The 20,196-nt window shown below is 52.0% G+C and overlaps 1 long non-coding RNA gene across 1 annotated transcript in view; it reads right to left on the reverse strand.

The window, feature by feature from the left end:
• LOC135973630 (uncharacterized) overlaps positions 1-20,196 on the reverse strand; it is a 33,768-nt gene that overhangs the window by 2,217 nt on the left and 11,355 nt on the right. The window contains exons 2-3 of the long non-coding RNA XR_010590559.1: positions 15,131-15,236; positions 13,254-13,341 (exon numbers count right to left, since the gene is read on the reverse strand). This is a non-coding gene — a long non-coding RNA (uncharacterized LOC135973630). The remainder of the gene's footprint in view (positions 1-13,253; positions 13,342-15,130; positions 15,237-20,196) is intronic.

Consider the following 20,196-nt stretch of genomic DNA (forward strand, 5'->3'; position numbering starts at 1 on the left):
GTGTGCCCTGGTCCCACACACTCAGAGCTGAACCTTTCCCTTAAACTGCGAATAATGGCAAAAAGTGAGGTAAAGTCCCACATTTTTATAAATAAAACCTACCTGTTGACCCAGCGCTAGTCAGGATCCCCCTCGCTACCGATTTCTCTTTTATGAGATACCGGTCAACACAGAGAAGTAGGACTGCCCATGACACATTTTAACCAGAGCCCAATTTCAGAGACTTCCTTTGAGCCATGTATGAAGAGAAACCAAACGAAAGCGACACAGAAAATTCAAAGGACAAAAAAATACCTCTCACCCCTTGTGATATTTCACATCAATCGACACCTACCTTTAGAGCAAAGCCAGCTTTTATGCCCCTTTTTAAAGCCCAGTTTAGAACGCAGCTCTGGAGTCGCTTCTGTAACACCCAAGCGGGGTGAATTTTTTCAAATTGTTTATTCGCCGAAAAATGCAGCTTCAGTCGACCTGAAACGCTTTACGAATTTGACAGGAATCGTTTCTGCCATTCCCAAAACAGCCAGCGGTGGAGGTGACCCTTAGCCCCGTGCCTGGGGCCCTAGGCTAGGATGTAGGAGACCTGGGGGTGAATCCTCATTCTGGAACAGGCCCCCAAACAGACACTGCAATTGACTGAAAATTCTGAAAAGTTTCAGATTTGGTTCAACCTGAACTGAATTCTCCCCCCCCCCCCCACACACAACTTTTTAGACCAGCCACTGAACCGAAAAATTGGTGATTCGCTTTACTGCAGCTTAAAGTTTTTTGTTTGGGAATTTCTTTGGTTTTTAAATAAGCCAAATTACTCTGATGCCAGGCTTCTGCGGCGTCACATGAGTAGCTGGGTGCATTCTCTTCTGAGAGCTTGAGTGTCAGTTCCAGGCTTTTATGCAAAGCTTATTCCAGAGGAGGTATAATTGTTTTAGCAGCTACTTGGCTCCTACCACTTTCTTTCCCAGAGCCCACTGTGCTCTACCCCCAGTCCACACCTCGCTCTGCAGGAGGGAGCCCTGCTCCTCTGGACTTTAGCAGATCTGCTAGATACTTGCATATCGGATTTAGGATGTTATTTAACTGTAACATTCGCTCTCCACCCTTCCCATCCCCCCTCTACCTCAATACTCTCTCATGACAATCCTGCTCTGCCCCACTAGCTCCAGGATGCAGCTAAGTCCTTTAACACTTACAACTTCAAATGCTAATTGCTTAGTAATTAAAACTTTAATCACTGGGCAATTAAAACTTTAAGCAACTGTCAGAGATCTGTTCCATGTCAACAAGGATATATCCATCCCTTTTTTCCCCAGATGCCCTATTTGCAAGAACCCCACTCCGTCCAGTCGTGCGGAGAGCTCTCTTTGCATATGTGTGATATAGGGAGATCTTCAGGATTTCCTGGGCAGTAGCCCACGAAAGCTTATGCTCTAATAAATTTGTTAGTCTCTAAGGTGCCACAAGTACTCCTGTTCTTTGTGCTGAGCCAGAGGTGGACAGAAAATGATCAGTCACTGCTGTTAAATTTTAAACCCAGACAATTTTGCATTAAGTAGCATATGAAAGGGTTTTGTTTCTTTAAATCTCCTGCTTTCCATGTTCCCAGGATTAAAATTCTCTTAATCACTTATTTTAACCACATACATTTGCAGACAAATTGCTTTGCCTAATTCAAAATCTGAAGGAGGCTTATAATGGAAGTCTGGCCACAACCTTCACTATGCAATCACTCCAGTGACTCCCTGATACCGTCTGGGCTCCTAGCTTTACGGTCCAGATTTGCAAGACAGCTCAGCTCCCATCTAGGCACTGAAATAAGTGGCTTGACCCCCTCAGAAGAGCTCAGCACGTTGGGTGCAGTGCTCTTGTGAAAACCCAGCTATGCTTTGAGACTCACAGTGGGAGCTGCTGGGTGCTAAGCACGGCTGAAAACCAGGCTCTTATTTTGGGACCTAAATGTGATCTCAGCTTTTTGGGGAAAAAAACAAAAACCAAGGGTGGATGCCAAACCCTTGAAAATCCAGACCCTCCACTCTATTGTATCACTCACACACACACACACACACACTCCCCATGTAACTTTATTTGCTATTTTCAGATGACACCCGCCTCTATTCCTACCCCAAATGCGTTTGACCAGATGTTGACAAATGTTATGTCAGTTTCCATGTCAAACAATAGCTATTGTTACGCCCTCTTTTCCCATGTCAGTTTCGAAGAGCAAAGAGCAGCCTTGGAAAGGGGGAAGCCATGAGAATTTGGGGCAAGAGGAACACCTCACGCTTTGCAGGCCTGTCGAGTTGGGGTGGGGGGCTGCAGACTAGCTCCACCTGCCGGAAGGTGTGGGAAATACATCCACCTCTAGGCAGCAAAAGCCCCACCTTAGTCCCTCCATCTGAGCAGCATCAGTGACTGTAATGCGTCACCCCCTGAAGTGCTTCCAGGCTGGGAAGTCAGTTCCCCTTTGTCGTGTCAGATTGTCCCCTTTCCAGGCGGGTTGTGTTGCTGCCTGTCATTGCCAATATTCTGTGCCGTGCCTGAGGCGATATCGCGGCCATTAGACCTGACTTCTGTGGGGTTAGCAGCTCAGTGAAGCAAATCCAAATGTCCCCCAGGGCGAGCAGAGAGGAGGGGGCCTGGGGCTGGGAAGCAGCTTCCGCCTTCACCTAGCAGATCAAGACCAACCAGATCACGTCCAACAAATGTAGCAACTGTGGCCTGGCAAATTATGCTAACATCATCCAGCCAAAGCCACCAACAAATTGCAGACAATGCCATCAGCACCGCCAAGCGAACACAGCCAGCACCATCTGGCAAACGTTCCCAGTGCCTTCTGGCACTGCCCAGCCAGCGCCACCAACAAACGCCACCAGCACCGCCAAGCGAACATAGCCAACGCCATCTGGCAAACGTTCCCAGTGCCTCCTGGCACCGCCCAGCCAGCGCCACCAACAAACGCCACCAGCACCACCCAGCGAACACAGCCAGCGCCATCTGGCAAACGTTCCCAGTGCCTCCTGGCACTGCCCAGCCAGCGCCACCAGCACCACTTGGCAAACATGCCTTCTCAGTGAATTTCCTGTCCCCTGTGTTTAAAATCTTAAGCTGTGGTTCTCCCACAACTGTCACCCGCCCACCCATATGCCCATGCAGATGCTTTTGCCACCTGCATATTTTATGTTCAATAACACGCCCCAAGGCCCAGCCCTGCCATGCGACGAGCCATGGGTGCACCACAGCACCCACTTCTACCCCGCACAGAGAGGTTTTCGTTCAGGCTGCGCAGTTTGACCAGAAAGAAAAGGTCTTGGCTTTACCTATCCCTAAGTATCCCTCTTCCCTTGCTCCAGCTCTACTGCCCGGTTATACGCCCTGCCCTCTCCCTGGGGAACGCGGATGATGCTGATTTTGGTATTTGTGCGGTTGAGGTCGGTGCCCCATTGTGCAAGGTGCTGTACACACATCTAAAGAAAAGATGGGCCCTGCCCCCCGACCCTCAATCCGAGTATAAGACAAGGGTACAGCAGGTGGGTGCAGCAGACAGACCGAGGGAGCACAAGGAAGCAGTGAGACAATTATGGTTAGCATAAGGAGCAATGCTTTCAGCATCCCAGCTGCCTAGCCACTGTCCAGTGTTTGTCAGCATCACAGCCCAGGCAGGTTGCAGACGTATGCGGCGGATGAATGGGTCTTTTTCATTCACAAAAAGCAAAACAGCCTCGATGTCTATTTTCAGACCAAGGAAGAGAACCAAGAAAGAAAGAACAAATATAAAGTCTCCAGGCGAGCGAGTGAACTCAGTCGCTGCACGCCAATCACAGCTCCCGGAGGCTGTATGGCTGTGCAAGGAAAAGGGTGGAACAATTGCCCAGATCCCTGCTGCAAGAGATGTCCCTCCCATTATATGCCAAGGACTGGGGCAGGATTGGTACTAGCAGCATATTGACTGGGCCGCTGTCCAGTCTAGTTTTAAATGTGCCAAGGGGGTGGGTTCCGTCATTGCCTCCGGAGTCCTTCCCATATTAAACTGCTCCTATCCAACTCTCCCTCATTTCTTGGTTGCTATGGCATCCTCCTCCTCCTTTCTCGGGTTGCCATGGCTCCTCCTGCCTGTGGCAGCAGCAACATCTTCATCAAAGGGAAAGCACCATTTTCCCTCTTAGTACTTAGCACCCCAAGATGATGGTGCCACCAGGACAGGCGACCGAGTTTAGGTTCCCACGGACACGGCAGGTCGGCCGTGCTGCGGGTAGGCCTGACAGCATGGTGACGAGTTACGATCAGGACCCCACTCCCCTGGGGGCTTATGGGGAAGAGAGACCCCCTGCCCTGATTCCTGCCACACTGCCCCGAGTGATCTTCCCCTTAGCACTATGCTCCTGGGTGCCCGGGCACTCGGATCCATTGGTGCACACTGGAAATGACTCAGGAGGGTCTGGCAACTGAGGGAGGAGGATCAAGGGGGTGTCCCGAGGTTCTCACTGAGGAGTCCTGGGGTAAGAAGTGTGTGCAATGGGTGTACCTTGGGTGGGGGAGGTTGGCAGCTGGGTGTAAGGGGAGTAAGGACAAGGGGGTGCAGGGAGGGTCTTGGCTCAGATTCACAGTGTAGTTGGGAAAGGTGCAAAGCATGGTGAGGCATGGCACGGCACAGTGAGGCATGGCAGGGTGAGGCATGGCACGGTGAGGTGAGGCTTGACGTGGCACAGTGAGGTTTGGCACGGTGAAGTGTGACATGGCACAGCGAGGTGTGACATGGCACTGTGAGGTGAAGTGTGACATGGCATGGCCAGGGCCAGCTCCAGGCACCAGCTTCTCAAGCAGGTGCTTGGGGCGGCCGCTTTGGAGAGGGGCGGCACGTCCAGGTATTCGGCGGCAATTTGGCGGACGGTTCCCTCACTCCGCCTGGGAGTGAAGGACCTCCCGCCGAATTGCCGCCGCTGATTGCAATCGTGGCTTTTTTTAAAATTTTTGTTGTTGTTGTTGTTTTGGCTGCTTGGGGCGGCCAAAACTCTGGAGCCGGCCCTGGGCATGGCGAGGTGAGGTCTGACATGGCACCGTGAGGTGAAGTGTGACATGACATGGCGAGGTGAGGTGTGACATGACACTGCAAGGTGAGGTATGACATGGCACGGTGAGGTTTGGTACGGTGAAGTGTGACATGGCACAGTGAAGTGTGACATGGCACAGTGAGGTTTGGCATGGTGAAGTGTGACATGGCATGGTGAGGTGAGGTGTGACATGGCACGGTGAGGTTTGGCACGGTGAAGTGTGACATGACATGGCGAGGTGAGGTGTGACATGACACTGCAAGGTGAGGTATGACATGGCACGGTGAGGTTTGGTACGGTGAAGTGTGACATGGCACAGTGAGGTTTGGCATGGTGAAGTGTGACATGGCATGGTGAGGTGAGGTGTGACATGGCACGGTGAGGTTTGGCACGGTGAAGTGTGACATGACATGGCGAGGTGAGGTGTGACATGACACTGCAAGGTGAGGTATGACATGGCACGGTGAGGTTTGGTACAGTGAAGTGTGACATGGCACAGTGAAGTGTGACATGGCACAGTGAGGTTTGGCATGGTGAAGTGTGACATGGCATGGTGAGGTGAGGTGTGACATGGCACGGTGAGGTTTGGCACGGTGAAATGTGACATGGCATGGTGAGGTGAGGCGTGACATGGCACAGCGAGGTGAAGTGTGACATGGCATGGCGAGGTGAGGTGTGACATGGCACGGTGAGGTTTGGCATGGTGAAGTGTGGCATGGCATGGTGAGGTGAAGTGTGACATGGCATGGTGAGGTGAGGTGTGACATGGCACACTGAGGTTTGGGATGGTGAAGTGTGACATGGCACAGTGAGGCGTGACATGGCACAGTGAGGCGTGACATGGCACGGTGAGGTTTGGCACGGTGAAGTGTGACATGGCACCATGAGGTGAAGTGTGACATGGCATGGTGAGGTGAGCTGTGACATGGCCTGGCGAAGCAAGTCCTCCCTCTGTCACTTTCAAATATTCACAACTTTGTCCTTCCAAATGGAGCTTCCCCACCCTCAGCACAGGCCAAAATGCCTCAGCTTTGGGCCAAAGCGAGCATGGCGTTACCAGAGCACCTCCCCCACCCACGCCCTGCCCAAACATCCGAACTGGCTGCATTTCTCTGCTGCTCAGAGAATGTCTGAACAGAGTTATTCAACCCCCGCCCCCTGGAAAATTACATACACTTGTATAATCATACACCAACACACACACGGTCACATACCCCAAATTACCCACACACACACACACACACAGACACACGTGCACCGCCTCACTCGCACAGCCCAACCAGGAGCCATTTCCAAGACATCCTGAGCAGTAGAGAGGAGCGGCTAGAGTGGCCCAGCCATCTCCTTCCCTGGAGCCGCCACACCAGAACAACAGGTGCAATTGCAGGCAACGTACCACGCCATGACATGGGCATAAACAAGGCCCCAATTTATCCTCACTGCATCCCTTACGGGGACCACACCGCTCCCTAGACGTGACTTCTGCATTTGTCCCTTTCTTCAGTGCGGTATTTTCCGTTCTCTCTAAGAGACTAAATCTGGCTGGGGGACTCACCCCACGCCCGGCCGAAGGACGCCCACCGCTCCAGGGGCTCACAAGCATTTCCAGGCTTAACGCCAGCATTGCTGCTGCAAACGGCTCCCTTCACTGCCGTCGCATGGCCGGGGCTATTGTTTTCCTCAGTCGCGTTGCACCATGGGCTCTTGGCGAGCTGCGCTAAATCAATACAAGCACTGGAGACAAGTCAGCCAGGAATAAACAGGCAAACCAAATAATACGTGGGAGGATAAACAACTTCAGGAAGTGCCCTGGGGCAGGGCAAGTTCCTCACTAGCCCTGCCAGGCTGGGCCACGGCCCAGCCCAGCGCTCCCCAGGGGCTGCAGGCGAGCTGCCTACAGGCCGCACTGAGGTCAAGCGTGGGCCATCTCACCAGCACCCAGCTGCAAGAATTCCCCTTTTCAAAGGGTCAACGCCTTTGATTTGCACAGGCCTTCCCACACAGTGTCCGGTGTTTGTGTCGATGGCTGGGAGGATCACGGGATTAACCCGCGAGATGGGGATAATCCTAAACGGACACCCAGGAATCCACTTTGTTGGGCGAGCAGGCCGGGCACGCGTGGCACAAGCACCTGGCTCGCATGAACGAGCTCAGGCTTCTGGAAACAGCTGCTTCTCCCTGGGCCTGCTCAGGGTTCAAAACATATATCTCATGGTCCTTTCTGGTCATTAGCATAGCTCCTCCCCTTAGTGACACCATCCGAGCTCCTCCATGGCTCCTAGGAGTGCTGTGACCCACATGCTTTTACAATGGATGCTTTATAGAGCTCTGAAATACAGTGGTTTTCAAATTGTGGGTCGCAGTGGCTCTGGTCGGCACCGCTGGTCAGGAGCCGGCCAATGGGAGTGCAGAGCCGGTGCTCAGGGCGGGGGCAGCATGTGGAGCCCCGTGCCGCCCCCTCCTCCCCCCGACTAGGAGCTGGACCTGCTGCTGGCCGCTTTCGGGGCACAGCACGGTCCACAATGCCAGGACAGGCAGGAAGCCTGCCTTAGCACCCCCGCTACGCCACTGACTGGGAGCTGCCCAAGGTAAGCCCACGCTCCAACCCCAAACCCCAATCCCCTGCCCCAGCCCTGAGCCTCCCCACAAACCCGGAGCCCCTTCCTGCACCTGAAACCCCTCATTCCCAGCTCCACTCCAGCCCAGAGCCCTGATCCCTCCCACACCCGAACCCCCTGTCCCAGCCCAGAGCCCCCTCCCACACCCTGAACCCCTCATTCCCAGCCCCACCCCACAGCCCTCACCCCCACATCCCAACCCTCTGCCCCAGCCCTGAGCCCCTCCCACACCCCAAACCCCTCATCCCCTGCTCTGTTGGGTCACGGGCATCAACAATTTTCTTCAACTGGGTCGCCAGAAAACAAGTTTGAAAACCACTGCTGTAATAAATATGGGTATAAGCCACACCCCTTACACTTTGTAGAGCTCTGTAATAAATACGGGTATAAGCCACACCCCTTCACTTTGTAGAGCTCTGCAATGAATATGGGTATAAGCCACACCCCTTCACTTTGTAGAGCTCTGTAATAAATACGGGTATAAGCCACACCCCTTCACTTTGTAGAGCTCTGTAATAAATATGGGTATAAGCCACACCCCTTCACTTTGTAGAGCTCTGTAATAAATACGGGTATAAGCCACACCCCTTCACTTTGTAGAGCTCTGTAATAAATACGGGTATAAGCCACACCCCTTCACTTTGTAGAGCTCTGTAATAAATACGGGTATAAGCCACACCCCTTCACTTTGTAGAGCTCTGTAATAAATACGGGTATAAGCCACACTATTTATACGAGTGAGTAGCCCCTCCCCTTTCCATTGCTGCCACTCAGTTCTGGCATGTGTCCACTCCAGTAGCCCTCAGCTGGCTGGATTTAATGCTGTGTCTGGAACTCAGGCCAACAAAACATCTGCACAGAACTGCACTGTGAGGAAGAGCTGGTAGAGGAGGGGGACGTGGAGGATAGACGGGAGCTCTCCGAGGCCTGGCTGAGCCCAGAGAAAGAACCCGCTGAAGGGGACTCAGGTCGGTGTAATTTGCTGCTCCCATTAATGCACACCTTGTCGTGAACTCTTTTCACAGCCCCTGACACCTCCCCTCACCCTCTCAAACTGGTGGCCAATGGCACGCGGGGCAGGAACAAAGGGATTCTGTTTTAAAGCAGTTGGTTTATTTTAAGAGCAAGTGTAGCACTCATCCTGGATGGCCAGGGTTATATCTACCTCTGCCCTGTCCACGTGAGACTGTGCCTGGGGGTGTAACCTATGCACTGACAGTAACAGGAAAAAAATAACACAATGTTTGAAGCAAGACAGAAGCTTTTCCAAAATATACATCGTAACAGAAACCCTTGATACGTTTTTTTGCAGGCAGAAGAATAATTCTAGTCAAATAAAAACAAGGCAAGTACAATTCAATGCATTCAAAATGGGAAAAGAAATCCACACAGACGAATACCCGAGCCTTCAAATGAAATAGCTCCGAAATACAAAAGAACGCTCGCGAGCAACCCCGTGACTGGGCAGCCAGAGAAAATGAGTTTGCAGAAACGGCATTGTAAACGTATTGGCTGCAGGCTTCCTAGTCCAAAACACAGTATTTTGCTTTCCCAGTCTGAAAGGCCAAGTCCAAAACAAATGAACTTGCCGGCTGTGCTTCGATTCAGGAAAGAAGGAGCAATGCGGCTGGCTCCTGGGGCTTGGCTTGGACTGGCTCACAGGATGAGCCAGCGACCACAACTCTTCTCCGTTCGTGGCACTTGGGGTTTAGCTTGGCCCTTTTTTCTCTGAAGTTCTCAAGCAAGTATTGGTTGATCTGGGCCTGCACATTTCTAGGCAGAGCTGCCTTGTTCCTCCCACTGTGGTACAACAGTCTGCAGTGCACTCCGGGGATCACAACGCGGAGAAGAGCTGGCAACATATGGCCCTTGGCAACCTCAAGCCAGCTAGAGGAGCGGCCTTGGGACGCTGGCACTCTTGTGAGTGCTACAGCCACCAGGATCCCTACTGCCTGTACGTTTAGCTGTGTTTCCGACGCTATTCCCTGCACCTACCTGGAGCTCCACCCCCGGCCCCCCACCCCTCATAGAGGCTGGAGGGTTTGAAAAGCGCCCCCATATAGTGCTGCATGGCCCTGGAGCAAGCAGGAGGAGTGTGTTCCTGTCCATAGTCTCAGGCAGATCTACATGGGGAAAATTTTAGGGAGTTGTGACATTTCTCTTTTGAAGCCTGCTAACCCCCTCAATCTAACACCAGCTGGGGGGGCTGGTTGTTTATTGGTGACCTCGTCTGGAGGATCCTGAGGGCCACCCCTCCACACCTGCTGAAAGACTGACCAGGATAAGGAGGAAAAGAAACACACAAGGAAGGACATGTCCTTGGACCTGCTCCAGAGCCCGTGAGACCAGGGAATGGATGAACGCGTGCTGGATGGAGGGAAGGCAGGAGGGTTGAGGGGTGCATTGAGATGTGCAATGCACAATAAACTCAGATGCTCCAAGCTATTATGGAGGAGAACATCCAGGGCTGAAGCCCAGCAGCCTGGATAATTCCTTCTTCCTGGCATCAGGGGCACACACCTCCCCCCCCTCCTTCAAGACACCAGAATTCCTTCCACTCAGCCCCAGTGGACAGTAAGGAAAGCTGCTAGGAGTACACACACACTGACCCGGGATGCAGCCTATTGAGTCGTGTGTGTTGTTATTGCTGCACAATAAAGTTGTATTTTGGGAAAAACATCCTTCATTTTCCTTCTCTCACCATGCCGAGATGTGAACCCCTCATCAAAGGGTATAACAGTTCATAACCTGGCCCGGCCTGTTTATTCCCCCAGCGCAACACAAAGCAGCACACTCCAGTCCTGCCTCCACCACCCGGCACCTCGATGGGCTCTGGCAATCGCTCCCGTGTCAGGCTGTCAGCAGGCAGCCTTTCCGCTTCCCCCTCCACCCTGCTGGGAATGTTTCCCCATTGGCCTGACACATACTATGTAAAACATACCATGCAGCAAGAACAATAGGAATATTTGACTCACTGAGATCCAGACCCGTCAAGAGACCTCTCTACCTCTAATCTGCCCAAGGCACACGCCGTGGTCATCCTGCACCTGCTAAGGCGATAGTTGAATTTTTCCTTGCTGTTGTCCAAGTGTCCTGTGTATCATGCTGACCCACCAACGCTTGCATAACCATGGAGACGTCCCCCTTTCTGTATGTGCTCAGACACTGGGGGTTTAGAACCGGGATATGGGGATCCCATCTCTCACCCTACACAATTCGGGAATCACCTATTTTGCCTGCACATTGCAGGGAGTCACAGTCCTGGGCAACAGGACATGCCCATTGGCCCTGCACACTGGAATGATGACCACCCCCACCACAAACTTTCCAATGCCCAACTGATGGCCCATCGACCAATAGCAATCCAGGATTGCAAGCTTCCGGAGCACAACGCCCACCGGTTTCTCTACTGTCAAAGCAGCTCTCCTGTTGACGTCTCTGCGCTGAAGGGCTGGGATGAGCTCAGCACCTAGCGCCAAGAATGTGGCCTTCTGCCTCCGAAAGCTCTGCAGCCACTGCCGAGCAGTTCAGATTTGCTTCACGATCTGATCATTTGGTGCTGGTTTCACGGGCGCAGAAGCACTGCTCCCCCGGGTGCAGCTTGTCCACGGATGCCCGCAGCAGCCGGTGACCGTCATTCACTGTCTGCATCTCCCACTCCTCCTCCGTTCGCTCATTTTCACTGCAGACCGACCTGCCGCTGCGGTAGTTGTCATTCTGTGAGCACAGAAGAATCAGTCGCCCTGTCTCTGTAACAGACAAGACAGCTCGACTGATCTCTTCAGCATCCCCTCTGCTGACAGCAAGATGGGGGGAGAGATTGAAAACTAGCACAAGGAAGAGCAGATTCTGGGATGGAACAAAGAAGACGGTGGGAATTGTACAAAATGGTATGAAAAAAGGAAGATTATGGCATGAAACCGAGGGAATTGTGGGCGTTTGGAGTCAAGTTCCCACAATTCCCTGAGAGGAGCGCTATTATCCCACAATGCACTGCAAAAATTCCCAGGAGGCAGTGCACCAGACAGCGGCACTGGAATGCCTCCTCCCGTTGCCGCGTGTCTTTTGCCCGTGCAGACTGTTACTGTGAGGTCAAAGGGCAGCCTGACGAGAACATACTCCAGAGCCTTATCAATGTCTGCGGCTGGGTGCCGGCAGAAATGTCCCCAGAGAAACTTTCTAGTGCCGACAGGGCATCCGCAGAAGAGGGGGCTTGCCAAGGCATGAGCACCCGTCTGGGCAAAGCGGCTCCCCTAAAGTGCACTCTACTGCCAGCCCCAGCCAGTGGAGAGAGAGAAGGGCACCTTGCCCTGAATCCTGCTCTGTGCTGAGAGGGCGCCTCCACGTGATCAGCCGGTGCCCAATGGGGCTGACCCTGTATCAGCAGCCTAAGGTAAGTTGGGAGCTCCTGGCTGGGGCAAGGCCTGTGTGACGAAGTGGGAATGTTCTTAATGTTTTCTCTGAATACTGTGTGGGTGCCTCAGTTTCCCCTATGCATTTCTTAGATATCTAGGTGTGGGATCAAGGTGTATGATTGTTGCAGAGCCCAAGAAGGCCCCTGTGATACTGTCTGCACAGAGAATGGCCAGCACTCTGTCTCCTGGCAACTAATGGCCTGGGCCCCTCCTCTGCAAAGATGCCAACTGAAGGTGTTGGAGAACAAAGAGATCAGGTGACCTCCTGGCCCGGGAAAGAGACAAAGGCCAGCGAGGAGGGGCTGGAGAGTTTCAGTTTGGAGCTGGCTGGGAAAATGGAGGGGAGCCCAGATGGGGCTCTGGCCTCCCTTGGGCCCCCCAAGATGGACCTACCTGAGGGTGTCCTGTTGTCTGTACCTGCAAGACCTGTCTTGGACTGTGTTCCTGTCGTCTAAATAAACCTGCTGTCTTACTGGCTGGCTGAGAGTCACGGTGAATCGCAGGAAGCCGAGGGTGTGGGGCCTTGTCCCCCTCAAACTCCGTGACAGCCTGTACCACCAACTCTCCATTACATGCAGTGCCGGTTAACATGAAGTGCTCGGCTGCAGAAAGAGCTGCCAGGGCATCCGAGAGGTACCTGGGGCGGCGTTTTGAGCAGGCGTGGCTGGCTCAGGACCCTCCCCCTGCATGCAGGAACCTGGCCTGGAGGAGCCAGCTTGGTTGTTTTCTTTTTTTTTTTTCCCCCCAAGATGAAGAATTTAATTTTAGTTTTTACGGCTCCTCCTAGATGGATAAATCCCTTCCTGGCGAGTCCAAGCCCTGGAAAATCTTGTGAATCTAGCACTGGCCCTTCTGGCAGCTGCTGCAGCAATTCCTGTTTCTCTCCAGCCGCACTCTGTAAAGTTTTATAGTTTCCTGGTTCTAGCTGGAAGGCCCCAGCTATGCCGATGGGGGTGACAGGGGGAGCGCAAGCATGCAGGAAACCTGAGGCCAGGGAGGTGGAGTGGGGAATGGCACCGAGGTGGGGCGTACCACCGGCCCCTGGATCCAAGGAATGGCCAGATGCCATTGTGGATTTCTCCAGCAGCATCAGGCCAGGAGTTGCCTGGGGATCCCCTGTCCTGGAATGAAAGTCCAGGGTCATGCCAAGTGCCGGGGGAGCTCATGCACCCTACCTGAGCGTATCCCGGTGCTGACAGCCGGAGGAGCCTGGAACGCAGCCTTTACATGCAGGGCGCAGGATGGTGCTACCGAGCGAGAGACCTGGGTATGAGGTAAATGTGGTAACAGTGTGACGCGGGAGGCCTAACCCTCAGCCCTGCCTAACCCCGCTTTGCTTCACACTGCTGGGTATGGCTGGAGTGCACAGCGCTCTGGCCAGTCCTCAGTCCTGGTGTGACTGCTCCCGCCGACATGGCCCTGCCCTCCTCCTCCGCTTCTGCCCCCTGCCCCCGCAGGACACCAAAGCATCCTCAAACCGGCCCAGTGCCGGGCAGTGCGGCCGCAGCGCCCCCAGCCCCGGAGCAGTGAATGGCGCAGTCTGAGCGCCAAACGGGCAGCGCGGACCCAGCGCCAGCTGCCCTAGTCCCCGTGGCTGGCTGGCCAGCCCCAGCGAGCCCGAGTCAGGGTAGAGGGCCAGGAACTGCAGGAGGGGACCTGGGGGCGGAGCATGGGTGGGGCCACACCAGGCTGTTTCGGGAGGCCCTACCGGCATAACTTAGAGCAGTTTTAGGTTACACCAGGAGCTGTAGTCCTAGGATCAGGGGACTAGAAAAGTGGCTTATCTACTGTAGGTGCTTCTATACCGCCCCCCCCATCACCACTTATCACAATGTGGACCCCCCCCCTGCCCCCCAGCCGCCTGTCACTCTACCAGCACTCCCAGCCGTTACCACCCGCTCCTCAGATGCTCCCACATGGGAAAAACTCCCTGATGAAATCCAATCAGCCACGACTTTGTCCTCCTTCGAATCCTGCCTTACATCCCACCTCAGCCATGAGGCCTCCTGAACCCAGCCTGCTGATCATCGCTAGGCAGGTGGTGAGCTCTGACTGTCCCTCTTCCCCGCCTTCCTTTTCCTACGCCTTCACGCTTCCCATTCCTCACCCTGCCTCTACAGCCAATTAAATAAACCCAGCAATACCTGTAACCCACCAAGCTGGGCCAATTCTTCACCCTACTCATTTGCTTGTGTTATATCCTCATCCCCTATCTGAGGTCTGTGTTGGGTCTTTTAGATTGTCAACCCTTCAGAAGGGCAGGGATTGTCTCTATTCTAGGCTTGTACAGTGCCTGGCACCCTGGCGCCCCCATACTGGTGCCTCTGTGCTCTGCCCCAGTACAAATGTTCACCGCTACCACCACCAATTAGAATCACAAGAGCAACCCCCGTCCAGTTGACACCACTTCCTGCTCCAGCTAGAATTACAACTCCCTGCGGTAGGGCAAGAGGCAAGCAGCACAGTGGTCCTGCTCAGAAAATGTTTGGACCCTGCCAAATATTACGACCTACGTGTAGACACTGGTTTTATGTCCCACCACAACAATCTGTAACCCACCTATGACTGCAGAGGTGTTAATTTATTTTGAATCGTTTCTTGCAACGTGTGTTAATTCCTAATGCTTAACACTCTGTTCCGCTTTGTGTTTAGCTGTGATGCTCTGATTACCTTTCCCAGACCCGAAGAAGAGCTCTGTGTAAGCTCAAAAGCTGGTGTCTTTCACCAACAGAAGTTGCTCCAATAAAAGATATTCCCTCACCCACCTTGTCTCTCTCTCATATCATGGGACTGACATGGCTATAACAACATTGCAATCTACATATAGGAAAACTCCACCCAACAAAAAGATCAAGGAGTAGAAGAACTGGTCCAACAGTACAGGCGCTCCCTCACGGCCTGTAGATAGTGCTGAAGATGTGGAAACTTCTGCTTAATGCACAGTCGGGCTCAGAAAAAGCCCCACATGATGCAAGGTTATATTAGAAAACGTATAGAAAGTAAGACTGAAAATATGATAATGCCTTTATATCCATGAATGGCATTTCCTCACCTGGAATACCATGTTCATTTAGCTGTTCCCTCTCAGAAAGGATATCAGAAAAGCAGAGAAAGTCCCAAGACAGGCAATGAAAATGTTTGGTGGTATGGAGTGACTCCTGGAGGAGAAGAGATTAAAAAGATTAGTTTAGAGGGGAGATTATAAAAGGGGACGTGTTAGTGATATATAAAATACTGACTAATAACAATACCTAATTCTTCGATAGTGCTTCCCAAAGGAAGTCAGTATCATATCCCCATTCGGTCTGCTTACTTAATTCTGGTATAAAAGGGGGTACCTCTTTTTACCTATTACATAACTAAACTGTGGAACTCATTGCCACAAGAGATCACTGAGGCCAAGAGCTTAGTAAGATTCAGAAAATGAGCAGACATTCATATAGATAATGAGAACATCCACAGTTACATTAGAGGGGGAAAGAATATATTAGAGAACCAATCCTTGTGCTTCAGGGTCAAAGACTTGGGGTTAGTCCTAGTTAATAACGACCTGGGGGCAGGCCTATTTACTATGATCCTAAAAGATATTTAGGCACCTAACTCCCAAGTTTAAATACCTTTGAAGACCTGATCCTAACCGCCTGTAGTTAGGCCTAGTTACCAACCACCTGGGATTAGGAAGAATCTTCCTCCATGGGCAGGTTATCACATAATTGTCTGCTCCGGAGGTTTTGTACCATCCTTGGAATCATCCATCACAGGCCAGTGTTAGTGACTGCAGGAGACAACGATAGATGGCCCCATGGTCCTATCTGGTCTGGCAATTCCCATGTTCACGCACGGTTTAAGTGTCGCCAAAACATGAAATGTCAGAGGTGTGAAAATGGGCAAAAATAAACTCCCCGAAATGTCCTCAAAGTGTTCCAGAGAAGGGGTCCTGGTATCACCCCATGGTCTGAAGACCCCAGTATGCTTAAGGGGGCAATTAGCTAATCCAGGAACAGAGATCCCACCAGAGGGGAAGGCAAGCCAGCCTGCAGATCCAGCTTCCCGCAAGGGAGAAACTGTCAGGAATTAGAAACCAGCACTAGGGAACCCCAAAGAGCTGCTTGACTCCAGCTTAGTAAGGAACAGAGGCGGGAGTGGGCAAGTCACAGAATGCAGCAGTCCAGGGGTGTTAGACTTAGAAAAAGTCAGCTGCTACTAGCAAGCCTAGGGCCATGGTTCCTCCACTCCACTTCACTCCATGCTGCCCCCGGGCATGGACCTCCTTCCTCCCCCCTCTGGTCTGCTAAAGTCCACCGTCTGCTCATCTAAGTCCCTCCTGAAAGCTCCTGTCTCCCAAGGTGCCCAGAGTGTGGTGTTGGGGAAGGGGCCTGATGCTGCTCCAGTTTATGCTGGGATTGGCTGGGGGGGAACTAGGCCCTGACAGCACACAGACACACCCACACCGGCCTGTTTGGTGCACACACACACACACACACACACACACTCACATCCCTGTATGCAGACACCAGAGTACTCACATACACACTGCGCACACCCACCTTTTAGTAATCTAGTTCATTCATGCATGCCCACGCCTGCGTGTATGCACACACACAAGACACACGCAGCCTTGCATGCAAACACACAAGTACTCACATACACAGTGTGCCCACAAACTAGTGCCTTTGCACAGGCTTCTACCTATACGTCTGCATGTATTCACATACCCAGCCCCGCTTAGCATGCACACAGCACTCAGATACACACTGGGTGCACGCATACACTGGAGCTCATTCAGACATGCTCACAACCGCATACACAAGACGTACACACACACACACACACAAAGTACTCGCACAATACACTGCCTGGACATATACGCACACATGAGGCACACTTACATTCTATATACAGACAGAACCTCCCCGTCCCGGTCCCCCAGGCAACATATACACAATAGGCCAGAAGCAAGCTCCCAACATCCTCATCCCCTCCGGCATGGTCTCCACACAGGACACAATGACAACATTTACACAGCACGTGAGAACTCTCCTCCCAGCCTGGCTGAGAGCTGCATTGTTCCAGGGTGTTCGGGGTCACCGAACAGGAGAAAGACCCAGGTCCCCCTTCGCACCCTTCCCAGAAACAACAGGCCAGGCAAGCAGAGAGGAGGACTGTAAACTCTGCATTACCACTAATTAAGCACTTGGCTGTCACTAACGCTTCCCAACACGCCTGTTTCTCTGACACTTTTACTGTTTGGGGAAATGGTGGCTCAGCCCTTTGATGAACTCGCTGTGAAGTTGAAAGGAGTTCGTGGCTCAGTGCCAGAGGCCTCTACAATTCTCTGTCAGGACCGGGATGTGAAATGGCCCATTTATAGAGCGGGGTAATAAATTAGACCTGGGAAACCCGAGCTACTTCTGCTGCAGATAAAAGGCAGGATGGGCCGGCCAAGTCTCTCTGTGGCAAATACCTCAGGCGAGTGCAGGCCGGGAACTTCCCCTCCAGCACCCAGCACATGGGAGAAGGCCACAGTCCTGCGTCCCCTGCAGGGGCTGGGGAAGGGGGCTATGCAGAGTCTGATTGCGACTCTGGGGATCTGGGCATCCACAGGTCTCAGTCTGCTCCATCTGCATCACAAAAACACCTCAATGCTCCCAAACAAGTGGCAAGACTGGTCATTGAGGCCACTGAGAGATTGGGATTGTTATGGCAGGGTGGCTGCAGGTTACGACTGAGGGGTATCAGCAGAGTTGTGGGGGGGAGGTCAGGACTGGGATAGTGGGGGCGGGGGCAGGGCTGGGGGGTGGGATTGTGTCCAACATGGCCAATCACAAATAACTAATGCAGCTCGACTAGCGAATGGCGACTCCTCGCTGAGATCTCTGTGACCAATCCAGTGAGCCGGAAACCCCCACAAAATCCACTGAGAATGTCTGCAAAAACAACTAGGAGTCCTTGTGGCACCTTAGAGACTAACAAATTTATTTGGGCATAAGCTTTCGTGGGCTGTAACCTACTTCATCAGATGCACGGAGTGGAAAATTCAGTAGGCAGGTATAAATACACAGCACATGAAAAGATGGGAGTTGCCTTACCAAGTGGGGGGTCAGTGCTAACGAGGCCAATTCAATTAGGGTGGATGTTGTAGATCAATCTCTGATAATTTTCATATGACTTTACATTGTGCCTCTTCATATAACCTTGTGGTGGGTCTACCCACGTGTGACCTCTGTTTTCATGGGACTTTGTATCAAAACCTCATTTAGAAACTTTACATTGCCCTTGGTATAATATTATAGCCCCTAAAGATAGAATAAGATAGAAGAAAAATTTCTTTTTGCTAGCAGTAGAACAAGAGCTCTCCCCTCCCCCCTTAATCAATTGCCCTGTTGAATGAATGAGGTGTGGATGAGCAAGGCAGGGGAGGCAGCACCTCCAGACAGCCTCAACTGTTGGAGAGGGTCTGGGAGCCAGACTCAAGGACAATAAAACGTGTCAAGTGGGCTCATTAAAGACAAGCAGACATACCGACGGCCTGGGGGGTTAGAAGCAAGCACCTTCTTTTGGAAACACCCTCTTTGCAGCATTGGGACAACACTCAAAAGAAAGCAGCACAAAGGACCAATGGACACAGACACAAGAGTTTGAATCTGGTCTAGATTTGCATAAGAGGAAAGCTGCTATAAAAGTGAGGTGTCTTGCAGAGGACCCCGGGTCTCGTCTTGTCAACATGGGAGCATCGATCCGGATCGGCAGAAGCCCGGCTCCACCCCCTCCCCCATCTAACTCACCTGGCCAGTGAAGTTAAGGGGAGCAACTAATTGGTAACAACAAGACGGAGTGTGTGTGTGTGTGTGTGTGAGTGTAAGTGTAATATATTATATGCATATAATACAGTGTTAATGAATACATGTATTACTAATAAATGTGGTGTTTTGTCTTATTCCCCCTGAAAAGATCCTGTGCAGGACTTTAAGTACAACAATGTGGCCCATTCCCAGCAGTTCACAAGAAGGTGTGAGTATCAACAGAGGGAAAATTATTTTTTGTAGTGACCCAGCCCCTCCCAGTCTTTATTCAGGCCTAATTTGATGGTGTCAAGTTTGTAAATTAATTCCAGTTCTGCAGTTTCTCGTTGAAGTCTGTTTTGGAAGTTTTTTTGGTGAAGAATGGCCACTTTTAAGTCTGTTAATGAGTGTCCAGGGAGATTGAAGTGCTCTCCTACTTGTTTTTGAATGTTACAATTCTTGATGTTTGATTTGTGTCCATTTATTCTTTTGCCTAGAGACTGTCCGGTTTGGCCAATGTACATGGCAGAGGGGCATTGCTGGCACATGATGGCATCTCTCACATTGGCAGATGTGCAGGTGAACGACCCCCTGATGGTGTGGCCAATGTGGTTAGTCCTATGATGGTGTCCCTTGAATAGACATGCGGACAAAGTTGGCAACGGGCTTAGTTGCAAGGATAGGTTCCTGGGTTAGTGTTTTTGTTGTGTGGTGTGTAGTTGCTGGGGAGTATTTGCTTCTGGTTGGGGGCTGTCTGTAAGTGAGGACTGGCTTTTCTCCCAAGGTCTGTGAGAGTGAGAGATCGTCCTTCAGGATAGGTTGTAGATCCTTGATGATGTGCTGGAGAGGTTTTAGCTGGGGGCTGAAGGTAATGGCTAGTGGCGTTCTGTTACTTTCTTTGTTGGGCCTGTCTTGTAGTAGGTGACTTCTGGGTACCCTTCTGGCTCTGTCAATCTGTTCTTCACTTCCCCAGGTGGGTACTGCAGTTTTAAGAAGGCCTGATAGCGATCCTGTAGGTGTTTGTCTCTGTGGAGGAGACCACTGTCTACTTCTCCCAGAGGTTCCCATAGGGTTGCCAATTTTGGTTGGACATGTTCCTGGAGGTTTCATCACAATATAATCTTTAATTCCTGGAGACTCCAGGACAATCCTGGGGGGCTGGCAACCCTAGGTTCCAGCCTCTGCCATGCTCTAATCACTGTTCTTGTAACAGAGTAACTCACAGGGGAGAGAGCGGGGATGGGTGTGTGTGTGTTAACGGCTTCAGGGGAAGTCCTAGTGCCGTTACCCCTTCTAATGACAACCCTACACTAAACATCACTGGGTTACAGCAGCA

This window comes from Chrysemys picta, chromosome 9 (assembly GCF_011386835.1).
Source record: "Chrysemys picta bellii isolate R12L10 chromosome 9, ASM1138683v2, whole genome shotgun sequence".
Lineage (NCBI taxonomy): Eukaryota > Metazoa > Chordata > Testudines > Emydidae > Chrysemys > Chrysemys picta.